Source organism: Coloeus monedula (assembly GCF_965178545.1).
Source record: "Coloeus monedula genome assembly, chromosome: 7".
Taxonomy (NCBI): Eukaryota; Metazoa; Chordata; class Aves; order Passeriformes; family Corvidae; genus Coloeus; species Coloeus monedula.
In genome coordinates, this window is record NC_138787.1 from 40474733 (window position 1) to 40501876 (window position 27144).

A 27144-nucleotide genomic window follows, 5' to 3' on the forward strand; every position below is an offset into this window, starting at 1 on the left:
GTTACTCTTATCACTTTGCAAGCTGGGTTTTTAAGCAAGACTAGAATAACTGGTTTACATTCTGGCAGTGGCATCTTCTCAGTTAAATCAAAACTTAGTATCTGAAAGCACTGCAGAATGCAGCAAAATGTGCAACGTTTTCATAAAACTGCGAGGGAAGACATTTTCTATCTTGATGGCAATTTGCTTATTTCTCCAATGCAAACACACTACAAAAGATATGTCTGTCTTTTAAAAACTTTGTGCCCTTTTTAATTATATTGCAAACAAAGACTGAAAGAACATGGTTTTCAGGTTACATTCTTCCTGTTTTTCCTTAGTAATTCGGGACTTGTCTGCTCCGAAAGTTGACTCTGACGGCAAAGCTAACAGAGTTGTAGCATTTATAAAAGACTGAGAAGGTGAGATTAGGGAGCTTTATCAATCTGTTTCATACTTCTATTAATATTTGTAACCAGTAGTTCTTGAAAACCCTATAGAAAGAACACTTGATAAAATGGGGGGCCCTTATTCCTTTAAACTTACCTGAACATTTGAAAAAAACTGAAGCAAGTTTCTCTATGCATAAAGACAAGATATACCAGTTTTGGCAGTTTTAAAAGGCTTAGCAGAAAAGTCATCAATACCTAATAAAGACTAGCACATGACAATGCATTTACTGAAAACCCTTTCTACTGGAAAAGTCAAAAGGAAAAGAGAAGTCATGGGCTTAAAATACAGTTTAAGTTAAGTACTCTGATTTAAAAAACCCCCCACACATATTTTTACAGTTTTTTTAAAGACTTCTCTCCTGTGATCAACTAATATTGGAGAACCAATCATCCAAAAAAATGGATTTAGAACAAAAGATCAACCAAAAAAAAAAAATCTCAGAAAATGTTTAATCTGCCAAAGCAAAATTAGCCCTTATGATTCTGAAAACTGATAATTCAACAGGAGTTCAGTATTTAATTGTCATATTTATGCATCAGTCGCTATGAAGAACATAAAAGTAACAGAAATCAATTGTTTTCTCTAAGACTTTGGGTTCTCGGTTTTATTTCACTTACAAGATTTATGTAGTTGAGTTTTACCTGCTTGAAATTCTCCCCCTGCCCCCTTCTACAAATCAGTGAACTAGTATGGAAAGAGCACACAACTGAAAATGACTTCTGGATCAAATTTACTTCCTTCCTATCCCACATCAGGCAATTCTTCTCAAAATGGAGCAGGCGCCACCTTCAAATTTGGTTTTCTTCTCCAATCTTCAGGTTTTCAGCCTAAAATTGTTCTTCATCAGCTTAACCCCATTTGCTTGAATCCTGCAATTTCTATGCTCTTTACACTGTTTTTCTTGGGAGCTTGTGGATCATGGGGCCGGAGTGTGCAAGGAGTATATAAGGTTTTAATTTGGCTAAACTAAAGCAGCCTAAATTCATTCAAATCCTTCTGTAAGTCTCCAGATTACCCTCAGAATCCCAGTGTATGTACCCTTCACCCATTAAAAATATGCTTCTTGAATATGAATAATCCTTCTGGAACAAAACAGAAATCAACTGTATTCCAGATGAGGACTTACCAGGACATTCCCAATGTAACAATCACGTCAGAGAATCACTGAAGTCACTGCACAAAAAGGCTCCCATCTAGAGACATATTTACCTCAGCTACTCACTCAAATATTGTTCCATGAAGACTCAGTGGTCACATGCTTCCCTGCTGTGCAGAATCCTTCACTGGATAAGCTCTTTATAGCTCTTGCTGCACCTTCTAAACAGAAACAATGCAACTGAGGGGGCGGGAAGCGGGGATCCACCAAAAAAACCCCCGCACTAAACCATCTTCAATATGATCTAGTTACACTAGGTCTCATTTCTTTAAGATTTTCTCATTTTTTCCAGTCATTTCCAATTGGACATTCCTCAGGTTAAGTATTTGAAAGGAGAAACACAAGCATAACTTCTTCTGCTCCCAAATGCCCAGTTTTCTCACGCTATTATTTTATCAGTCCTCAAAAAACTACCCACATTAGACAAAATTCTAGAAGTGGCAGGAAAACTAAGGCCTCTACCTACATTTTAACTTCATACAAACAGAATGAAGATAAGAGATGTTAATTCAGTTTCACTGTACTAAGAAATCATCTTTTCAGCAGCAAAAAATGGGAGTTATCCATTTTTAGGACGCATGTCCTAAGCGCAAGAAGCCGGATTCTTCCAGTGAGTATGGTAGCACTGCTTTATGGAAGTAGAAGCCACACAAAGTAAGGTAAGCCACACAAAGCCTTAGCTAAGTACCTGCTTCTGGAAATACAGAAGTTAGTTAGCTGCTAGAACACTGCACACAGGACCTATGAATTGGCCCCAAAATGCCTGAGGCTCGCACATAGTTCCACTGTGGTTTTTTGTCCAAGCAATTTGATCTATGCAGCTGGAGACTTCTCTCATATTCAATTCCTGTGTACAGAGATCCACTTAGACAGTATTGCTTGGGTTGGAAAAGCCTTTCAAGACTGTTGAGTCCAACTGTTCCCCCAACACTGCCAAGGCCACTGCTAATCCATGCCCCCAGGTGCCACACCCACAAGGCTTTTAAACGCCCCTAGGGATAGCGACTCCACTACTGCCCTGAGCAGCCTGTGCCAGGGTTTAACAATCCCCTCCAGGGAAGAAATGGCTCCTAATAGCCAATATCTAAGCCTTCCCTGGCACAAAACTGTACAATCACACCAAAGTAAATACCTTCTAGACAGAGTCCTTACTATCCTCTGAATTGTCATATTTCTTTAAGTCTCCATTAATTTAAACTTGTTTGTTTGACCATTTTCAAACACTTTAAAAATATTACTAATTCTCATACTAAAGCAATTATTCATTATTTGACCTCCAAATGCCGAAAAATCACTATATACACTGTGTGAAGAACAAAGAATCTTCCTTTGTGCTTATTTCTGTTTCAATGCAACAGACCACAAAAGCATAACAATCGATCAGAGGCTTCATTTAGTTCAGTAGTATTAAAAAACAAATTCAACTTCTAAGTCCTTTCTGCATTTTTCAGGTAAAGCATGTCTGCAAAACATGCCACTTTTTTGCATCACTATCCTCTCCCTAAAATAGATCAAGCTAAAGAGCAGTAAAGTTCAGAATGCTGAGCTATGGGGGTTTATTCACATTGTTGACCATTCTGTGCAGCTGGACAAGGTGAGATTCTGACACTTGGCTACTCAGAAAAAAAAATCACCGCAGAAGAAACAAAAGCTGCATGGACTGTCAAAGCTCTGTCAGCACACTGGACACACTTATGCCATGAACCTTTCCACATCAGGACCTTTCACTGTTATGACGGTTGAAAGCAATGATGTCAGCTATGACATGATCTACATCATAATTAGGTATTTAGATCAAGATTCAAGACCTGTGAAAAAACGACCTTTTAGCAAAGCTTGCCCAAAAGTGCTGAAAGGCTTTTGCATCGCTTTAATTAGTTTTAATCGACTCCCACATTCTACAGACATGACAGAATTTTTCTCTGACTCAGCACTTACAGGGATCAGCAAGCACACTTTAGGACTAAAAAGCGTGGCCATTCTACATAACCTCCCTAAGTGCCACTTCCGTACATTTGAGAAATAAGAATTGCATCAAGGCTATTCTCTAACAAGTGAGGACATGTTGGTTAACAACTCTATCATGCCAGTGAAAGAAAAGGAAAGTGAAGAAAGGAACACTGTCGGTAAAAATTCAAAATTGCTCCTCTTCCTGTCATCACCTTCAGTGGAAGATAAAAAAATGTGAAAAGAATTTTTTCTTCTAGCGAAGTGCCATTTCAGCCTTTAACATCCATTTTGAGCTAAAGAGTAAGAGAAAGCCTGAGAATTACTGCACCAGGAGGACTTGATCCTCTCTTTGAAGACTGCATATCTGCTCTGCAATGTTGTAAGCTCTTGCAAACAAGAGGGGAGCAGCAAGACATAGCTTCAGCATTCACACAGCTGCTCCAGTCTGCCAAAAAGACACAATTATTGTTTTGCATAGTGCCCCAGTCACAAACCAAAAAACTTCACTACATTGTACATCATTCAGAGAATCCTAGACAGTATTATAAAAGCAATAACCACGCAGACACATAGCTGAGGAAAAGACAGAGAAAGCAAGAATGAAAAAATCAGCCAAAGGAAGAAAATAAGAATAAAACAAAGCTATTAGAAAGTTTAAAAAGCCTTTTTTTTTTTTCCCCCATTAGTACTGTAGCTTACTTAAGAACAAAAATGCAATGCAACCGTAAAGCCTCACAAGAATTAAGTGAGAATATTAGGATGATGATGAAAAGTACAAATAATTTTAAGTTCTTTGATATTTCGGAAATTCTCACCTCTATTAGGAACGTGTTTAGTCACACAGGCAGCACATAGTTGAGACATATCTAAAATGTCAGTAAGTCACTTTTAATTAAGTCTCCCAGCACTGAAGTCTGGTAACACATGGTTAGAAGAGGTGTGAAATACAGGTTTGATTCACAATTAGAGCATATTGAGTATACAAGATAAGAGTTCCACTCTGAAAACTGTAACAAGAAGAAAACTCTTTCCATGTAAAGATATTATTAACCCAGGTCCTTAAAAAAAAAGTTTGATCTCCAAAACTTTGACACACTCTGATGTGACAAATAGTAAACAGCTTGTATCCTCTCCAATAAAAGCAATTACTAGCTGCAAGCTAAAGCATTTCAAGCAAATGAAATTGGAAATTAATTGGTTACCAAGCACAGCTACATTTAAACATCCTTTATATCAGATTCTGTCTTTATATGTCTACATCAATCACAGAAACATCGCCCTACCTGACTACAAAACCAATTAATCCAACTTTTAAAAATAAATTTTTAAAAAATGTATGTGTATACATATGTGTGTGTATATACAGGAACACCTTCCACTAGCCCAGGTTGCTTCAAGCCGTGTCCAACCTGGCCTTGGACACTTCCAGGGATGGGGCAGCCGCAGCTTCTGCAGGCAACCTGTGCCAGGGCCTCAGCACCCTCATGGGGAAGAATTCCTTTCCAATATCCTGTCTAAACCTCCCCTACCAATCACCTGGCATTTAGAGCCCGAGATACCATGAGAGAAAAAAAAACCCCATGTTGTGTGACACTGAAGAGTTAATTTAAACATAATGTAGAAGCAGCATTTTTGAGTCAGAAACACAGGTACTGTTTACAGTTACTTGTAATTATTCTTCTTGAGGCAGAAACACAGGTACTGTTTACAGTTACTTGTAATTATTCTCTTGATTATACATACAAAAAAGAATTTTTCGAAGTATACAAGAAACCACATAACCTGAAGCAGGTAGGATATAATGTATTTTCATAAAGCAGAACTCAGAAATTAAAATCTGGGAAAAAATAATCCTAAGTAATGTATTGGAAGGTTTATTTGGCAGAGAAGTACCAGAAGCCAAGAACAAAACCATTTCCAGAAAAAATAACTTAGATAATGCCAGGATCAAATCATTTACTACATATCATTACTTATAGGCACATCAGATAAAACTGGAACAGATTTAACAAATAAGAGCATTTTAGCAATGAAGACAGCTTTTACCTATAAATGCATATTATGGAAAAACAATGATCTACTGCAATTCTAATTTGCTCTTGCCCAAGATACCAGTACCTTCCTTATGCACATGTGTAACACTTTTAGGCACTGGAATATTCTCACAGGGACCTACAGTTTCCATCTATCCACAAACCAAGGCAACATAATACAATATTCAAACACACACACCACTTCATTTCAGTAGGGCAAACCCCTACAATTTTAGGCTGTCACTCTTTCTTCCAAGACAACAATCACAGGCTCCTACATGGGCAGCTGTCATACAAAACAGAGTAACACTCCACATATCACATAGTCCTTAGACAGTAATACCACATTCCCTCTTCTGTATTTCCCAATGCATACTCCTCCATTCTGCTCTTGAGAACCACAGCCTGCTGATTTTATGCTCCTACAGAAGAGGCACACATTCAAATCTGACTTACACAGCCTTGTACTGAAAGATGCCAATAACAAATATCTAGCAATATAACTAGCACAATACGTAAGGAAAATATATCAGGATTCAAAGAAGCTGTGATAATAAAATACCTCATATCTCATTCGAGTATTGTATCTTCATTTTACAGTGTTTAGTAAAATATTTTATTTACATTAAAAATCCTGTAGTCATCTTTATCAGTTTACATTACTACTACATTTAGATCAGAACACTGATCTTATTAATCACAACAAAAATTACAAGCTAATGAATCATATAGTATGTTTCCTAGTTACATGTCTAGTACTAGGCAGCATTACTTTTCAAAACAACTACTAAAAAAAAAAATAGGGGGTTTTATTAAAAATGGGGGGGGGGAGGGGGGTGTTTGTTTTTTAACATTTGTTAAACTTCTGAATTTTACTGCCTTACCAAAAAAAGGCACTGCAGCTGGTAAACTAACTTTAGCACTGCAAAGACCAAAGGGAAACAGAGGTTTTCTTAATTTTAAAAATCACAATATATTTTTATATATATATAGATACATACACACACACCCCTTTTATGTCTTCATATTTGCAGAAATGTTATTAAAAGGCAGAAGTTACAACCATTAAAAAAATAAACTAGTGAACGGATTTTATCAAATTAATACAGTAACTTTAATCTATTACTCCTCTGGAACAACCAAAGGCTTTAAATTGGTCCATGTGCAAATAATCGTATCAAAGGTGATAAAAAAGCCTGTATCACAAAAAAACCCAACAGTACTCTTGCTAGTCCAGTTTACAATTTACAGGATGGCAGTGAATCTACTAGATCACTGAAATCCAGTCCACAATACATGGCAGGAGCAGAGGGGAGGGGATGGGGGAGGGTGAAGGAGGGCAGACACGTCACTTGCATTAAAAAATAGCTATGACTATATCTTCTAAATTCTTTTATTTTTCACTTACATTTGACTACATAAAATAGCAAGTCCTGATTTTATTAATGAAAACAGCAATCAGCTGTCTGCAAGCCATCCATGTCACACATCCACACAATCCATTCCACAGGGCACTGGTAAGCACACAGACTTCGGTTCTGAAAAACACTCGACTAAAATGAAAGCTCTGGAAAACTGTGTATTATTATGTGCATGCATTTCAGAAAGGCAAGTTTTCATTTCATGTATCAATGCAAATGTTTGTTCTCTCACATAATACTGGAATGGAAAGATAACAAGTCAGCATGACTTGTGCTAGACTATCTGTGTGCCCTCAGTAAGAAATAATGCGCACATGGAAATGATTTTAAGGTATTTTCACCAATAGAAATTACTGAATTACGTATTGCTTGTAGTTACAGATGTAAACATCATTCTAGTCATGTTACTTAAAAGTGACCAACGTTTTCTAATTGAAATCATACTGAATTTATTCTGAAAACAAAATTTTCATCCAAGAAAGTAAAATTTAGTATCCACTATCCACATTCCACTGTGCACAAAACCCATGTAGATGGTACTATGCAGAAGCTTTTTACTACAGGTTTCCCCATGTGCTACTTTTGAGGTGACTGAAAAAATGCTCCTGTGAGTGGTGTTCCTAGGATTCCTGCATTTTCCTACTGCCATAAACCAGACCCCATGAGGAAATACAAGTCCACTTCAACAACCCACTTGACAAGGACAGTGCTGACAGCATATATACTTGTTGGACAGCGGGCACACACTGAGGAGTCAGAGAACTGCTTGGGGCAGTGGTGAAGTAACACTAATACTGGCCTACCACTTCCTCAGCAGGCGGGCCTGATCTGTCCATCTTCTTCAATACAGTGATTAATTTTCAGAAAACTGCAGAACTTTACTGTTGAATGCCTAGCCTACTTTCAGTTATGGCTGAAATGAAATGACAAACTAAAGTTATGGCATGGAATAGACAGGCATATGGACAAACAGGTGAGCAGAAAGCACGGTCATAAAATTTTACATGTTGACAACAGCTACTTAAAGGGAAAGAGGCACAAAGGAACCTCCTGCTTAATTAGGAGTATTCAGAAGCATTATGGTACCAGGTGCGTTTCATCAGAAATTGCTTGTTCCATTCCATAAACAGCATTTGAGTTCAATCTCTATTCATAATAAAGTCGCAAATAAAAGTAAATCTGCAGCTCCATGGCTAACAAGCTCTGGATCCATGACAATAACTACTTTAGCATTATCAAAAATCTACATTATATAGAATCTGTATTCAAGTGTTTCATTTTTTAACTAATGTCATTCTATGCACCATAGGCAGCTTCTTCACTGGAATGGCATGTCACCTGATTAAAAACCACATGTTAATAGTGTACATGCATCAAAGCCAAACTTTCAAGTACAAAAAAGTATTATATTCACCAGATTAGCAGTCACATGTATTAGTTCCCTTATTTCTCTGACGATTGTGTCTAGACAAGGCATTTATCTTCAAAAAACAAAACCAAAACCGGCCAAGTTTGCAATCTGCCCAGAGAAAAACACCCTGAATTTTTACAGCCTACATTCTTCTGACTACTGTGATTCAGTCCAAGACGGCTAAACATTTTTCATAGTAGAGAAGGTATCAGTTAATGAAATGAGAAGGTTGTTGAAACATGGTAAATAAGTTTGATGAGAACAAGTCTATATTGCTACGTTTTAAAGAAAAAATTATATAAAGGTATTAAAATACCAGTAAGGTTACTACCGAAATCATGAAAAGAGACCAGTCACTAATTTAAGGTTAAGATTCTGCAAAACAGTTTTACATGCTTAGCTCCTCTAAGTGTCAGTAGGTCAATGCCTGTTTATGAAGGCACACACGTAAAACTACTCAGGATTAAGATGTGTTGACCTAATCTAACTGCATCTGAGTCACGATACATGCCCTACATGTAGTGGCAAACTTGTGCGCTGGCAAACCCTGAGATCTACTTCAGTCTCCTTCTGAGCAGACGGAGGCAGATGCAGGCTCCGACTCAACTAAACAACTACAACTTTATGATACGATGACATGAGACGACAACTAAACAAGCACATTTATAGAATCATCTAGATTGGAAAAGTCCTTTGAGATCATAGACTTCATCCACTAACCTACCACTGCCAAGTTCACAACTAAACCATGTCCCCAGATATCACCAATACACTTTTATCTGAATTCCTCCACCACTGTGAACACTCCCATTGCCCTGCGCAGCCTGGGCCAGGGCTTGACAGGTAGGAAATTTCTCCTCAGGTAAGGAATTTTCCCTAACATCCAATCTAAACCTGCCCTGGCACAGCTTGAGGCCACTTCCTCTGGTTCCATGGGAGCAGAGCCTGACCCCCCACAGGGCTCCACCCTCCCATCAGGGAGCTGGAGACAGGGAGAAGGTCCCCAGGAACCTCCTCTTCTCCAGGCTGAGCCCTCCCTCAGCTGCTCCTGCTGCTCCAGCCCCTTCTCCAGCTCTGTTCCAGTCTCTGGACTTGCTCCAGCCCCTCAGTGTCCGTCCTCCTCTTCCTGATGGACCCAGAACTGGGCACAGCACCCCAGTTGCCTCAGCAGTGCCAGCTACATGTCATTGCCCTGGACCTGCTGCCACACTAGGGCTGATACAAGCCAGGTGCCCTTGGCCCTCTTGCCCACCTGGGCACACCCAGGCTCACGTACAGCCACTTTCACCAGCACCCCATGGCCTTTTCCATCTTACCAGCCACTCTGTCCCCAGCCTGGAGCACTGCAGGGGGTTGTTGTCATCCAAATGCAGGACCCAGCACTTCCCATTATTGAACCTCATTTACTTGTCCTTGGCCCATCAATCCAGCCTGTCCAGAGCCCTCTGCACAGCCTTCCTAACCTTCCTACCCGCAAGCAGATCAACAATCCCGCCCAACTTGGTGTCATCCGCAAATTTACTGAGGGTGCACTCAATCCCCTCATCCCTATCACTGATAAAGATATTGAACAGGACTAGCCCCAATACTGAGCCCTGGGGACACCACTGGTGGCCAACCCCAGCTGGAAGGAATTCCATTCACCACCACACCCTCTGGGCCTGGCCACGCAGCCAGTTCTGAACTCAGCAAAGAGTGCACCTGTCCAAGCCGTGGGCTGCCTTTTGCTCCGGGAGAATGGTGTGGGAGACAGTATCAAAGGCTCTGCTGGACTCCAGGCAGACACATCCACAGCCTTCCCCTCATCTGCTGAGTGGGTTCACCTTGCCATAGCAGGAGATCAGGTTGCTCAAGCAGGTCCTGCTCTTCCTAAACCCATTCTGGCTATGCCCCATCCCCTGGCTGGCCTGTATGTGCCGTGTGACCGCACTCAAGACGATCTGCTCTATGACCTACCTTGGCATCAAAGTCAGATTGACAGGCCTGTAGTTTCCCAAATCTTCCTTCTGGCTGTTCACAAGATAGCAGAACATTTGCAACCTTTCAGTCCACCCTAACCGTAACCCTCCCTAGTTAGTCAGAAGTGCTGTTAAATGATGAAAGGGGCTCAATGAGCACTTCTGCCAGCTCCCTCAGTGCCTTCGGTTGAATCCAAGACCCATAGACTTGTGCATCTTTAAGTGGCATAGCAGGTTGCTGACCATTTTTCCTGGACTATGGGGATTTCATTCTGTTCCCTGCCTGTGTCTTCCACCTCAGGTATCCCAAGAACAGGGATCTTACTATTAACAGCCTATGCAAAGAAGTCACTAAGTAACTGAGACTCTTCCTCGTCCTTTGTCACTGTGTTTCTTCCCCCCTCCTACCCTGATCCAATAAAAGTTGGATGTTCTCCCTGGCCCTCCTTTTGTTGCTAATGTATTTATTGTCTTTTATGGCACTAGCTGGATTAAGTTCTAGCTGGGTTGTGGCCCTAATTTTCTCCCTGCATAACCTCATAACATTCTCAAATCCTCCTGAGTTGCCTGCCCCTTCTTCAAAAGGGTCATGGACTTTCCTTTTTCCCTTGAACTCCAGCCAAAGCTCTCAGCTCAGCCAGACCACTGCTCTTCCCTGCCAGCTCATCTTTGGGCACACGTGAACAGCCTGCTTCTGTTCCTGTGTGTTGGGAGACTGACTCTGTCATCCAGTCTCCTAAACAGTCCAGTCTGCCCTCCAGCAGACCAGGGCAGCCATTCTGCTGACCCACCTCCTTATTTCTCCAAAAATCAAAAACTCTTCTCGTGATTGCTACGCCCAAGCCAGCCTCTATTACATCACCCACAAGTCCTTCTCTGCTTGCAAATACTAAGTCCAGGGGAGCACCTTCCCTTGTTTATCTCTGCTACTGACACAGACTTTGGGAATAAATGCATACCTTGTTGAACCAAGATTCACAACCCAGTGCAGTAGTCTTAATGAGCACACTGGATCAGGCCACTTCAACTTCATAGTCTTCTGCATTAGATCAGTTTTGTTTCAACTGCATGAATTCCACTCAGAAAATAAGCATATCTGACCAACTGGAGGCCTTAATTTTCACAATACATATGAATTACAGATAAACTCATGAGCAGACTTCTTTAATTCAACCTCACAGAATCCTTTAAAATATCACCGTGACACTAAAGCCACCAACCAGTCTTTAAAAAAGCATTAAAAAAACCACCATAACTAAAAGCTTTGCTGCACTAGAATGAAATGTATTTTGGTACTTTAGAAGTAGCTACCCATCTATCACATACAGTCTTTCAAATTCTTAGTACTATTTCTCTAATTCTTGTAATGAAAATCAAACACAATATATCCATGTGGAGAATGGCCAACCTAATAGTTACACCTGTTTGTGACAATTAATACAGTCAGGCTTCTATGTTTAAAAGTAATGTTGTTTGCTATTAGGGGCAATACTATAACAAGTATAATTTCAAGATGTTCTTAATTTAAAAGCTGTATTTCAGAGAGCTGATGCTCTGCTTATTAGTACTATGCTGTTCACATTGACAGCACTGATCAGTTACCCGCTGCACTCAAAAAAAGACCAAACCAACAAAAAGAGAAATGTATTTACACTAGTTTATGATATGGTCCTAATCTTCTCTTTTCACAGGTGATCCTGAGGAAAACAGTCCAAGAACTGTATGTAGCAGGATGCCCTTTTTACCCTTCTTTTATGTATATGTTACAAGTAAACCAAATGTGAACTCTATGCCTCAGAGTACTACTATAAGCCCCACAGGACAGATGTAGTTTCAACTTTTTTATTTACTATTCCAACGAAACACATTAACCCACATTTAACTACAACTTACTTGCAATATTGAGCAAAGTCTTTAGGAAAGGTCATTTTAACTTCCATTTAATATAATGTCAATAACACCTATAATGACTGAATTTATGAATATCCCATGTTACATACCTGAAGACTAAAATTCCCACACAGAAACAGGGAAAGAAAGCGATATGGGAAAAATCCCTAGGGTTGAAGTTAGAGTACATAGAACTATTCTCTATTACATTATGTTAATAGAGTAATGCACATTAACAAACTCAGTGCAAAAAGAGTCCACTAAGGAACTAAGAACAAAGGACAGGATAATCAGTGAAGACTGGAAAAACGAACACAAACCAAAGATGATTACTTTCCAATCCTGCATAAAAATCACAAAGAAACCACTGTATTCGTTGAAATCTTACCCAAAAAAAAAATTATTTTTGCATCCGTTATTATTCCATCCACACAAATTACCAAAGACACAAAACATCAAATATTAACAAAACTCAAATTAACAAAACCATAATTAACAGGCACTTATTCAGAACAAAGGTCCATCTACACAAGTAATAAACATTTCAAGAAAGAATAAAGGTACATATTCTTCTTCCAAAATCAGAAATAGGAGATTTAACAAACCTAACACTGCAACTCAATCACCACGTTCAGCAGCACGTGATAAACACATCTTCCACTCATCACTCTAAGTGTAATTTTCTCTCCATGGCAGCCAAGGATGATTCCACAACCTAACGCAGCATCACTGGGTTTTGTTTCACTGGGTTATTTTAGTTCCACTACTACATGACCCAAAAATGTTTTCTATTTACTTTACTACTTCAGGCATGACTTTCTAGCTGAAGACTTCTATGTACTCTCATCTCATATAAAAAGTGTTCCAAAACTGATGATCCCTTTCATTTTTATCTGCTTTTTATTCTACTTGACAGGGTGACCTGAATTAATACACCGTTCCAGATGTTTTCTGGTTTGTCCTTTGTTTTCTCCTCCCAGTAAGATGTCAAACTGATGTTTTTGACAGAAGTATGTGTTATGACTCCAGTATCTCTACCTGATAACATGTAATTAATCTAGAACCTATCACTATTTAGTTCATGTTATACTCCCTGCTTCCCTCTGCTCCATGTGCATTATTCCAATTTACAGAATAAAGGCTGGCAGTCCAACCATCAACCCATGACCACCATAACCACCCCTAAACCATATCCCCAAGTGCCACAGCCAGACACCTCTTAAACACTTCCAGAGATGGTGACTCCACCACTTCCCTGGGCAACTTCTTCCAGTGCCTGACCACTCTTTCAGTGAAAAGGGTTTTTTTTCTAGTAACTACTCTGTAACTCCCCGGTGCAACTCTTGGTTTCTTCAGCTTAGAGAAGAGAAGACTGAGGGGAACCTCGCTGCAGTCTTGAACATCCTCCTGAGGGGAAGCCAGGGGGCAGGTACCCATGCCTTGTGACCAGCGACAAGACTCGATGGAATGGCTGGAGCTGTGTCAGGGGTGCGTTTAGGTGAATATCAGGAAAAGGTTCTTCCCCCAGAGGGCGGTGGGGCACTGCCCAGGCTCCCCAGGGAATGGTCACGGCCCCAGGGCTGCCAGAGCTCCAGACTGTTTGGACAATGCTCTCAGGGACAGGGTGGAATTGTTGGGGTATCCTGGGCAGGGCTGGGGTTGAATTCCATGATCCTTGTGGGTCCCTTCCAACTCAGCATATTCCATGATTCTATGAACTGAAGACCATTTCCTCTTGTTCTTTCACTAGAGACATGGCAGAAGAGACTGACACCCATCTCACTGCGCCCACCTTTCAGGTGATTGTAGACAGCAGTGAGGTCCCCCCCAAGCCTCTTTTTCCCCAGGCTAAACATCCCCAGTTCCCTCAGCCACTCTTTCCTGCAAACAATAAGACTCTTCCAATTCAGTTTGACTTTGTGGTTTTTCACCATGGTAAAATCAGATCAGATTTTATCAGATAAACTCAGCCTGTACTCTACAAGATCCTCTCAAATCATATCCTATTAAAAAAAAAAGTCCTGCAACATAACCAAGCCATCAAAAATCTGACATCACTCATTATAAAGACAAGCTACCCAGGAGCAGAAACCAATATGGGACTCAAGAATTTGAAGCACATTGTTTGTAAACATCGTTTGAAAGGGTTTAGCTATTGTGAGGTCTTAACTTACTCTTAGTCTGCACGTGGCTGCTGTTTTTTCAGAATAAAACTTAATAAATAAGTCTGAATTTCAGCAAACAAAAATCTATAAACTATCTGCTGAATTCATCCTGAAAGTGACATTTTCTTACAAAATTGGGTACATACATGAAGTACATCTGCTGCCCTTTTGCCTATATAATGCAATATTTTAGAATCAGTTTTGCATTTTTTCTTTCTGTAAACACTAACAAGGATGTTCAATAAACAAGTAGTATCTTCACTCATTATATATTGCAACAGGATAGGCAACAGTGGATGGGCTTGGGGCTACATAGACCCTATCACCACACCAGTGGCGAAGGAAGCAACTGCCTTTTTAAGAATTGAAGACACCAAAATGAAAGGCCAATTATATCCTTTTTCAGGGCAACAGTTTAGGTTTGAATAGTTTTGACATGCCGAATGTGCATTAACCGATTCTGTGAATGTCTTTCTGTGGCTAGTAAGCCAGGCAAACAGCTCCCAAGTACCCAGTCATTTACTCGTCATCCTTCTTTTTCCTCCAAGTAAACCATCACAGACTTTAGAATTAAAAAATACAAATGAAAAAAGAGTGACAATTAGTCATACCAGCAACTATCACTTCTCACCAAGCCAGAGAAACCTTTCAACACAGTATTGGATCACTGTATATCCCAAACCAGTACATGAATCTTTGTTTCTACCCTTGACATTCTGAGATTGTAAGCAACATAAGTAACTCAGGTAACTTCTCTAAACTCTTCCTGTATTTCTGTTAGTTCTCATCAGCCCATCTACCAATCTGCCTAATGCTACACTTAAAATGGGGTCACTGTACATTTTCTGTAGGCTGACTAAATCCTAACATAAAAAATGCAACTTTTCCTTCCAAGAATCAGATACTACATACCTAAAACATTATTCCAAAATATCTCTTAAAAAAAAGAAAAAAAGAGTATTTAAGTGTTTGTCACTGCATTCCACAACCAGCAGTTTTCACTTAACGTATTACAACTTGCAGCGCTATTTTTGGCCAACAATTCCGATTTACTGTTTCTGGATTGCCTTCTCTGTCATGGGTCTCTCCCACAAGGTAGCATATGACATTTTTCTAAAAAATCTAAAATTACTATTATAAGGAATCAGACTGAAAATCTGACACTCAAATAGCTCATTAAAATGAAAGCTAACTTTTACAAAAAACTGCAAATTATATATTGATTTATAAATCACTCAATTTATGTATTTTGAAACCAACATTTGTAATGGGCTGGTAAGTAAAGAATAAGATTCTGTGTTTACGTTAAATAGAATGTAATTAACATGAAGAATTATACACATCACCTACCTATCTCCTAGCACTCAAACCATCTATATTATTGTCTATGCTGCTGGAAGCAACAGAGACAACAAATACTGAAGAATGAACCCTTCCCTCAGTCCAAATTTTCTCAAAATTAATAGAATGCAGGCCAGTTCTGTTGAGGTCAATGTATGAAGCAAAAAAAGTAACTCAGCTTTACCAAGAGATCCCACATTGAATCTGCATTTCAAATGTCCCCTAGAACACATAATACAAATTATTCCTTAAGATGATTGCTTGTCTATTTATTTTAAACACATTGCAAGATACAAAAATGACCACAATTACAAAAATTAAGCATTTAGATGCCGAGAAATCTTTAAAAAGTGACTGTCCCTGCTACACGCCTGTTTTAACATAAAGTCTTTACACTATTTACGGATGTCTCAGAACACGCAATTCATTTCCATGACCACAAAAAGACTGCAGGCTACATTTAAACACTGCTCTGTATAAACCACTTACATCAACACAATAAACTTTGCAATATGCTGTATATCTATAACACCTTAACTGCTAACACTGAAAATTTACTGGCATCTGCAAGAGTCAAAAGACTATAAATTTACCTCAGTGATAATCAGAAACAGGTTGACATAGAAAAAGATCTCCCAAAAAACAGGCCAAGTGTTTCAAGCTGCTCTGTATCTTTCTCACATACAAAAAAAAAAAAGGAAAATGACCTAGCATAATCTGTTCCTTTCAGTTCCTAACACCAGGTGAAAAAGGGCATTTTACAACTGACTGCACTTACTGGTGCACTTAACATTAGTTTTAATCTAAAGTGAGAGCGAGTTCCTTCCCCACATGCACTTTGACTGTTTCCTTGTACGATAAATACACTTCTTTTTGCAAATCATAAAAAAACTAGTTCAAAACTAACCCTCTGGATAAGGCTCAACTATGGAATCAATACATCCCACTCTTGTTCAAAAATACATTTAGTTCCATGAAGACAACTTGCTATACCTCTTAAGCCTTAAAGGGGGAAAATCAGGCCAGAAAAGCAGTTCTAGAAAAGAAGAGAACTGCAGAAAAATATAGTGCTAATATCACAGTTAAATGCCAAACAATAAAGGACCCTTACTAAGTTTGTTGTCATTTTAGTAATATATTCTTTCCATATCCATTTTTTCCCTTTTCTGAAATTTACTCCTCCGAACACTCTTACATGCAAACTGTACAAACTCTTCAATATATTTTTTATTTGGCAAGTCGTTGGCAAGTTAAACAAAAAAGACATGAAAAACACCAAACAGAAGGACTCCAGTATGTCATCAAAATGGGGCATACCTGTTTTGTGTTCAAATATACACCCATTCTAAAATCCTGTCCTCCAAATCCCTCTCCACTACATTTAAGGTATGACTAAATCCAAGTGCACTCTCTACTAAGCGGCCAGAAAGATAGTAATTGTTGGAATGTACTGCTGTGATTTTTTTCAGTAATCCACAGTATTTCACTGCCTTTAGTCAAGACTTGGGATCTCAACTTTCTTCCCATTTCTCACACTTTCTTTGGGACAGTAGCTTTTTAACATGGTCTCTGTTGACAATGCAGTGAAAAAAATTCAATCACTGTCTGCTGTTAACTATGTGTCAGTGATTACTAAGAGCAGGGTGGATGTGTAATCACCTAAAATCAGAATATCCTGCACTGAAAGAGACCCACAAGGATCATGGAATTCAACCCCTGGCCCTGCCCAGGATACCCCAACAATTCCACCATTGTCCAAACAGTCCTGGAGCTCTGGCAGCCTTGGGGCCATGATCATTCCCTGGGGAGCCTGTCCAGTGCCCCACTGCCCTCTGAGGGAAGAACCTTTTCCTGATACTCACCTAAACGCACCCCTGACACAGCTCCAGCCATCCCCTCAGGTCCTGTCCCTGATCACAGAGAGCAGAAAACAGAGCTGCCCCTTCACTTCCCTACATGAGGAAGCTGTAGACCCCAATGAGGTCTCCCCTCAGTCTCCTTCTCTCCAACCAGAAGGAACCAAGTGACCTCAGCCATTCTTCACACTATTTCCCCTCCAGACCCTTAACAATTTACTTCTTTAGACTCCTGTCTAAGGTAATTTCACTGAAAGAGCCAAAATGGCAGTGTCTATTGTTTCTAATATTAGACTTCCTAACTAAAACAACCCAAACAGGAATTCTCCTTGCTGCTTCGAAAGCTTCTACAATCGTGCTATAAAGAAATTGTTTCTGGCACTACAACTGTTGCAGAGGTTGGGTCCCCCAGGGACCTACTGAGCACTCTTCCACCTCACTTTTCTCCTAAACCACACATCTGTAGTCTCAATGGTTCTCTCTGATCTAGCTCTTTCTTCAATATTGAAAAGAAGCAGTGAGGTGCTAAGGGTAACTCTAAGGAAAAAAAATTATCAGAGACACAATGGAAAAATACTGGTTTGTGTTTCTCAGAGTTTATCCTTTTTTCAATTGCTATAACTACTCAGACAAGACCAGAGCTGTAAAGAGTGATAACATCTTCTATTAAATCTACTGATACATCTTGAAAAACTAGACTCTTTCAGGCATGTATGTTTGATATTTCTATCTCGCTAACATAGTAAGAAAACCCCCTTACGGCTTCCCATTTTCCTGGATCCATACACACGAAGCAAGAATTTATTTACAACTTTCCTCAGCAATACTTTCTATTTACATGCCAGGTTACAAGTTAGTAACTTACAACATACTGGATCAAAAGATGTATGGAGGGCAGAAATTTTGGGCTCCCTTTTATTCCCGCAAGAACTAAGGATGTTAGGAAAACTGACTTTTGTAGTGAAAAATACATTACTCCTTATAAAAGTTCCAGTCACTAGGGCAAACAAAAATACAGAAAAGTTATCAAACTTTTCTATATAAGCTTGAGTTCTAACTGAACAGCAAAACTGAAGGGGGGCAGATCAACCTTACATCACAGCTTATCTATGTTAATAACTAACATTTCTAAGTATGTACTGTTCACATTATAATGATAGAAACACATACCTTTGTAAGAGTACAGTCATTCCTAATACATCCATTATTTTCCTCCATGGGCTACTCAACAAGGCTACTCACTTCTGTTTTACTACACCTTCATTTTGTGTAATACAATCACATTTTATACTCCTTGGTGTTCCTCCAAAAGCATTGAATATACAATGGATGAAAACCACAAACTTCAGCAACTGCAATGTTAGCAAGGCAACACCGGGTAAATCTAACAAGGACTTCTTCTTTAGAACAACAAATGTTACAAAAGGACTACAAAGCTTGGCTGATGTCGCTTTTTTAGTCTTTACATAACAAGATTTCGTATTTCAGCTGTATGTCACTGCTCACCCTTACACCTTGTTTCTTAGAAGCTCAGAGTTTAACATTTTATTCAGCATTTAGTTAAAAATAAGTATTTAATACTGAGGTTGTTCTATGATGCAAGCACAGCTAAAATGAAGGGCCTCTGTGGCTGCAGCGACCAGATTTCAAATGCAGGTAGATCAATAAAAAAATAGCTCAAGCACGAGCTCAAGTCTCCATGTGTGAGTAGAATGGTTTATAATAGCTTGCAAACGACTACACACTTGCTGTAACCAGCTGTTCTTAAATTATGAATACGCAGCCAATGCATGTTAAAGCCAAATCACAGCACCTTTTTTACAGGGAAATCCTAGCAGTTTATTTTGCTTGCTCCACATGTTAGTTCCGTTAAGGATACAAACAGCAATAACTTTGGAACAAACAGGACCAAACTATGGGCATTTCGTCACTAACTCCATTAGCACAGAAAAGGTTGTCAGTCTTTAGAACTCTCCTACAACAGCTCAGGCAATACAACAGTGATCTCCAAGCCAAAAGCATACACGCAAAAGCCCTTTTGCCAGGTTTTTGCTTCAGCCAATCAGCCAGTCCGCTCTGACCTGCTTGAAGACTCGCATCAAGCTTCAAACATTTAAAAACATCAATCATAAAAACAAAGACAGGACACTGAATTATACAGTATTAACCTCCAGGGTTTGCATACAAAGACCTACGATTTATTTATGTCCTAGCACGTTAAGAGCTTCAGCACGCTGTTCTTTACACCAAACTAGCTGCCAGTTTGATGAACCTCTCTGCCCTCAGCAGTACAGTGTCTTTGATTAATGAGTGCATGCTTGTGGAAAAGTGCAAGAACAAAAAACGGGGCAAAATCCACACAATTATGTCCCTGTGCATTGACAGACCACAGCAATAATTTTTGTCCAACTGGCTTCCTGTTGTAGAAAGACTGTGGACTGAGGAGGGTGTTCTGGGATTATTTTGCTAATTATACTTGGATACTACACACCACTCTTCTAAAATAGGTACCTGGTAAATGCACTGAATTGCTTATTAAAGAAACTTTCAGCATTCGAAAAACATTAATTCATTAACACAAATCAATTAATAAATAGGGTCACAATCCAAAAACATTATCTATGTGCTCAGTGAAGAAAAAATACTCTCTAGAAGATTTCAAGGTTTTAGCTTCTCATCCAACAGACTTAGGACTGAGGTTCAAGCTCAAGAACAGCTAGGCAGATTATTTTCTGCTTTTAAATCACTGTATTAAATACTCTAAAGAAAATCTACCCTATACTTCTTGTAATTTACAAGAATAAGAATACACTGGTAGGGTTCACCATTATTTAAAAAATGAAAAGTCATTATTCTTTCCAACAATTCCAGAGCAGAACTAAGTTCTGTGTGAAGCTCCAAAAAGTCAACAGCATTTTCTGACGGTCACTCTATTATTTTTAAGTTTACCTTCTTTCCCAGGGCTTTATACTGCAAACATTACCCGTGACAAATACTTAAAACTTAGCAGTCCCACTGATTTCAGTGGGACCATTACTAATGTAAAGAGTCCATCAGGTAGAATAATTTTTCAGGTAGTTTTCCTATACATTTTTAGTAGTTTGAATTTTAAGGTTTTGAGTGATTCCTCCCTCAGCAGCTAGAAAAATCTATGCAATCTCTTTTTGCAAACTACCAAGGCTTAACCCATTCAGCTCTTTACAATGCCTGACCTACATCAAGTGAAAGGGGTCTTACATCCTTTACATACAGAAAACAAGACACTCAGGAGGCCCTAAAGGGTGTGAGTAGCAAGGTAAAGGGAGAGAATTCACATTAAAAGCAACATGCATCATACAGACACTGAAAAGCCCAGCACACCTTTTCTTAAGTCCATACTTTCAGAGCCTATGTTTGAAAGATCATCTGTCACTAAGCAAGGCTTCAAAATGCATACTTGTTTTGATATATCGGTCTTTTTTCCAGTGAACTGAAAGATATTCACATAAAAAGAGAAGGAACTGGTATTAGGAATTCTATCAAATTCATAAATTAATTCTGTTAAACTAAGCTGGGAAAACCCTTGTATCCTTTATTCCTTGTTGCTACATTAAAAGAAATTGAAACAAGCGTTAAGACTTCCTCACGCTCCAAGAGTGCTTCTTTCACCTAGTGTCTCATGAAATGCTAGTATCGCAATACAATAAATCACAGTTTCTCCTCCCCCAAAAAAGAAATAAAAATCTAATTGATACCATAAAATTACTACTTTTATTTTTATTACTTATTTCCATTTAGATCTCAAAGGAAGTTCTGTCTTGGACTTTAATAAAGTATATTCGTTTTTTTCTATTTAAGGAATGGCTCAAGACCATGGCACTACATAACGGTAAATTTAGGACAGTAAAGAGCTTAAACACTAAAGAACTTGGATAAGAACTTAACACAGCTAATAGGTGAAACTGTGTGCTAACTGGATTACATGTTCTACATACCTTTTTTCCACTTAAAATTGTACGATTAAGAAATATAATAATGGCAAAATACTGCATCTTGCCTGGCCCTTCAGAAGAGGCTGAATGAATACATGGTCCCAGTTTTTTTTAATGACTACGTGCATTCTGCTTACCTACCCTTAGCAATTACTCTGTGGAATAACAAACCACACATTTCCGTTTTCAAGGAAACAACTACACAGCACACTATAGATTAAAGTCAGTGAAGACAGCTCTTTTTTCATCCTCTACCAGCAACTACTTGTGATGTTGGTAAAAGACAAAACCCTTTCGGAGTCCTTATCTCTGTAACAGTGAAACTAATACTGTCTCGCCTTTTCATAAAGTCCTAAGAAAGACAAACTAAAAAATTAATGTGAACCTACTATTTTCCTAACACAAATCTTTTGGTAGTTTCTTGTTGATTTGTCTGTTGCTATTTACAATAAAAATGGTTTTAAAGTAAAAATGCAGTAGTATAACAAAAAAAATTTTTGAAGCATAGATGTCAGTTAAAAAAAGGATGTTTCATTTCCTTCTGTGATGCAGTGGGGAAGATCACCTGTACCTAAATTCTGAATACTGCATAATGTTCTTCAATACAAACTTGTTTCTATAAAATACGTTGACCAACATATACTTACTACATTTTGTCCACATTCAGAATGTTGTAAACTATCAAAGAATCACAAAAATCACTGCTAACCTCGACAACTGTTTCAGTGTTTCTTGTGGTGGCAATTAACAATCACAAACCAGCCTATAATCTGGTATGACACAATTTACTGAATATACTGTAGTAAAACAAAATTAACTCAAAGGTTGAACCACACTTGGGAGAAAACTGGTAGACTGTGGGAATCTTCCTTGGACCAAATTATCTAAGCGATGAGAACACTAAGTACCACTCTTACGTACTCTATTAGAATAGTCTGTTTATTTAAAAAAAAAAAAAAAATCCACCATTAGTTACACTACTTAGTTTTATTTAAAGATACCTATACATTAGAGTCTGGGAGACAGATCACAGTGAAGGGATGTGAACACAGTGTTCATACAATGAAACTCTTAATGTACCGGAGGGAGAGAGGGGAGGAAGGGTGTAGGAAACTGCATTGCTGGTTGTACCTCCCAACAGTCAAGATCTCCTATTCCCAAATAGGCCATTATAAGAAAATTATAGAACTAACAGCAGTTAGGTATTCCTTTCTCTCATTCTGGGATGTGAGACCGGGTGCACAAGCTTCTTTTTATTTGCAACTCTGATATTCCAAGTCTTGCGCAGGAATAGAAAAGTAGCAACAAAGACCTTAACAATTGCAGTTCAAGCTGGGAGGGACTGTTCCACTTGAATTCAATGACACCACTAACGGCTTCTTAGCAGTTTCATGAAATCAACCGGCTGTCAAATCGATGCATCAGAAGGAACAGTTATGCACTCCCATAAGAAAAAGCAACACATCAGGATGTTTTGCAAAAAATCTGTTCCTTTACACTGCAATTCTACAATAAACATGCAAACAAAGAAAACATGAAAAAGGGCAACAGGACCTATAAGGAAAGGCTTCTATTACCTTCTTATTTGCATTTTAAGTGTCTCTCAAAAAAGACAAAAAAAAGTCAGTCTTGTAGAACTTTCTTCTTAACATAAGGTCAATATAAAGGTTAAAGAAACATAAAGAAGTCATCAAGCAATGCTTTTTCCCTCCATGATATAAAGATATTGCTAGTTTATCATTTGAAAATGCAAAACATTTTATTACACGTTCAAGAAAATCAAGTATTTTTCACCAAAAGGTATGAAGTATGTATTTAGTTACCTTTCCTCTCACACTACTCAAAAAATTTTATAATGGTATTGACCACCTACAATAATCTTAAAAACAATAACCTTTTTGTGGGAACACAAACCTGTAAGGAACCAAGCACATTGGAATTTAGTTTAAGAAAATAATTTGTATGAGAAATACCAGTATGTCATGGTTTAGGGATGATATTCCCCAGTTCAGTGCTCCCACTGAAACCATGTGCTGCTCATTCACTCCCACCCCTTCTTCAGGATGGAGAGGAGAATTGGAGGCACAAAAGGTAAAGGTCACGGGTGAGACAGGGAGCATTTACCGGAAACAGCAATGAGATAAGAACATGAATAGTAATAGCAACAATACCAATGACAGAGAGTACAAAAAAGAGTCCAAAGATTCACACGGAAACAACAATACCCTAGGTTCACTTGGAAGAGAGCCCTTCTCTCCCCAAAAAGAAGAGAGTGCCTTGCCTGCCTTTCCCACCCCCAACTGACAGGGGTAAGGTGGCCAGAACTACTGGGTCCTGGCCATGCCCCTCCTGGCTACTGCAAAAATTAACCCTGTCCTGGGTGGAACTAGAACAAGGTATCACAATTCCAGTTTATTTTCAACACATAATAGTCACAAAACCTTATACTGTGCCATCCAGAACAGACTTTGGATCAGGAATGAAAAGAAAACAATACCTGATCCTCTGAAGAAATACTTTTTACCCTCCAAAGAGTTCTGTTTATCAACAACTTCATCATAACCTGATTTGAATACTACCCTTGCTTACAGGAATTGGTACGATCTATGATTACACAAGCATCACCTGCTTAAAGTGAACATAGAATTTCTTGAATACTGAAGATTCCTGAACAATTCCTAGTGCCTTCTCTACATACACTTTACAAAAATTACCTTGGCTACCATTTTCTTAACATTATGAAGTTTATTGATTTCGCAGCATTTTGACAAAAACACATATGTAGTTTATTATGAGATGTCAAAGCTACACCGCCATTTTTGGAAACTACTTATCCTCTGTTGCTCACCATTTATAACCTACCCAATCTTCTACACCTTCAATGCATTTATAACTTAGAATCACCTGTTGTACGTGCTTTCAACTATTTAAATGTTTTCGTTTACTCAGCATTCACACAGATAGCAAATAGCAAATCCAACCACATTTTCTGATGCATTTAGGAAAGAAAAATAAAGTAAGCATCTGACTTTTGTTCTAACATAACCTTAAGGCTGCTTTAAGTACAGCATTCAATACTGACTTGGATAGAAAGAAAGTCTTCATGCACAAACAGCTATTCCCACTAGTTTCTATGTTAACTGTTGTCAATATTTTTCCCAATCCTGGAGACAAAGAAAATGCAAATTAAATACAAGTAGTTTCATGCTCTCCATAGTGCAACTTTAAATATGCAGCAAGTCAAACAACCACAGAAAGAAGAATGGAAAAACAGAACTCTACCTACAAGTATTCCTTATCAAGTACACCATGTTTCACTAAGTTATGCAACCAGAAAAACTTTTCATGAGACTAAAAAAAAAAAAATCAATTGAGATCCAAATTAACAGAACAGTACCTTTTATTGTTCTCCCTTTCACAACAGCTGATACAAAACTTGTAGTCAGAGGAAAAGAGATTTGTTGTTGGGTTTTGGGTAAGGGGTTGTTGTGGGGTTGGTTCTTTCAATGAGTTTAGTATAGTTACTACGTTTAGCCACACACATTATACAGCACCTGGAACATAACCCAAACGACATGCAATATTTATAGGCACTTTCCAGAAGGAGCCTTTTAATAATGCAGCTTAATAAGTTTGTTGCTTCCAAACATACCTCCAAGTTTGTCATTTAAAAATGGAGGTCTGTATTGCCATGTTCCTCATGCCAAGAAGAAACTATTTATTTCTCAGGGAAGATCCTGTACCCAGTGTTTCATGTAAACTTCACATCAGATTACTATTTGCCATAAACAAAAACAATGCCGATCTCCAGATAATTTGTTATTTAACATAGTAACTTTAGAACGTTTTTTTTAAATAACCGAACAGTTAAGCATTACATATTAAATACTAAGGCCAGGGCAGAAAAAAAAAAGGGGGGGGGGGGGAGGAATAACCTAAAAGCACGATTGTTTTCCTGTTATGAAACCAGACACCAATAAAGAAGCATATTCACAATGTCCCCTGTACGTGCACGCTCAACTAGGAACCTCTCTTTTAAAGTGCGGTTTACAACACGTTAGACCAGGAATCCTACGGGAAAGCAGAGAGTCTTGGAGAAAAATCCCCTTAAACTTTACATGACGTCACTATCTGTCCCTGTAACATCTCCTAAACTTTGATGCTCATCTAGAAGCGCTTTCAGGTTTTCTACTCATTCCCTCCTAGAAGAGACGGTCAGACTTTGGAATAAAAATTTGCCCAAGATGGCGAAAGGCTTGTTGTTTGGAGGGCAGAAAAATGGAGGATATTGTAATATACACAAAGGGATAAATTTCAACAACTCGGCCCAGCGCTGCAGCTGCTTGTTTCTCTTTACAAGGACGGGACACGCATAAAGCCGCGGACAGAGGGACCCGCAGCGAGCCGGGTGTGCGGAGCGGCGCCCGCTCCCGGCCCGCGCCGCGCCCCGCACCGCGCGGAAGGGAAGGAGGGAGAGAGGGAGCGCCTACTCACCCGCGCACGGGAGCGGGGGCTGCGCGGGGCCGGGGGCCGCCCGCGGAGGGGCTGCGCGTGCTCCGGCCGCTGCTCCGCGGCCGCTCCGCGCGGCCCCGCCTCGCGCCCGCCCTGACAGCCCCGACCGAGGGGAGCGGGGCAGCGCCCGCCGCCAAGAGGGGAACGGGGCGGGAGGGCCGCCGGGAGCGGAGCGTACACAGCGCCACACAAAAGAGCCGCCCGGTGGCCACTAGCAGCCGCCGCGCCGCCCCGGAGGCTGCGGGCGTCCGTCGGCAGAGACGTGACCGGCGCCGCCCGGCCAAGGCAGGGGCGTGCGGCCATGAGTAAAGTTTAAAATCTCTCGGAACACGGCCGTCCCGTCTGCAGGCACACCAGCCCCGGCCCTTCCACGGGACTCGCCTCTACGCAGCCACTCTACCTCCCGCCTGCAGCCCTGTCCGGGCAGGGCCCCGCAGCGGGACTCGCGCTCGGCCCACACAACAAAGGGGCGATACGCACCGGCGGGGACGCGGCCGGCGAGGCGGGCGCTACCCGGGCTCGGGAGCTCCGGCGCGGCAGAACGCCATCCCACCCCAGCCACTCACCTGGGAGAAGCTCCGCCGCTCGGTGCGCGGGGTGCGCGGCTCTCACTCTCCCGCTCTCTCCCCTCCGCGGAGCGGTGCGGGCGGCGCGCGCCGGGCCGGCCCTTCCCGGCGCTCCCCGGAGCCGCGCGCAGCGCGCGGAGGGGGCGGGGGCGCGCGCGGGCGGCGGCGCGCACGGCGGCCACCCCCAGCCGGCGGGACCCTGGAGGGGGTCGTGGACCCCGCGCCCCCGGTGACGTCACCGCCGGCGCTCCCCACAGTGCTGGCGGCGGAATTGTGGATTTCGCTGCAGGAATGGTGCCCGCGCCCCACGTCCACCCTCGGCTTAGGAAAAGTTCTGAACAGCCCACGTTCTTTAGACAGCGACAGAAAGTTCCAGTCGGCGCTGGGTCATTTTTTAGTGATGACTTTATCGGTCGAGGGAGAAACAAAGGTGCCCACTTTAAGAGCCTACAGATTAAGTTCAGGTTAAAAAAAAATTAATA

The 27144-nt window shown here is 40.2% G+C and overlaps 1 protein-coding gene across 11 annotated transcripts in view; it reads right to left on the minus strand.

The window, feature by feature from the left end:
* The window catches only part of BAZ2B (bromodomain adjacent to zinc finger domain 2B), a 122063-nt gene extending 95290 nt beyond the window's left edge, over positions 1–26773 (minus strand). For 10 of the 11 annotated variants that reach the window (XM_082285535.1, XM_082285531.1, XM_082285536.1 and 7 more), the window contains exon 1: positions 26663–26773. The gene's annotated coding sequence lies outside the window, so the exon portion shown is untranslated. The remainder of the gene's footprint in view (positions 1–26662) is intronic. The other variant, XM_082285533.1, reaches the window with a different exon arrangement.
* Between the last annotated feature and the right edge of the window lie 371 nt (positions 26774–27144).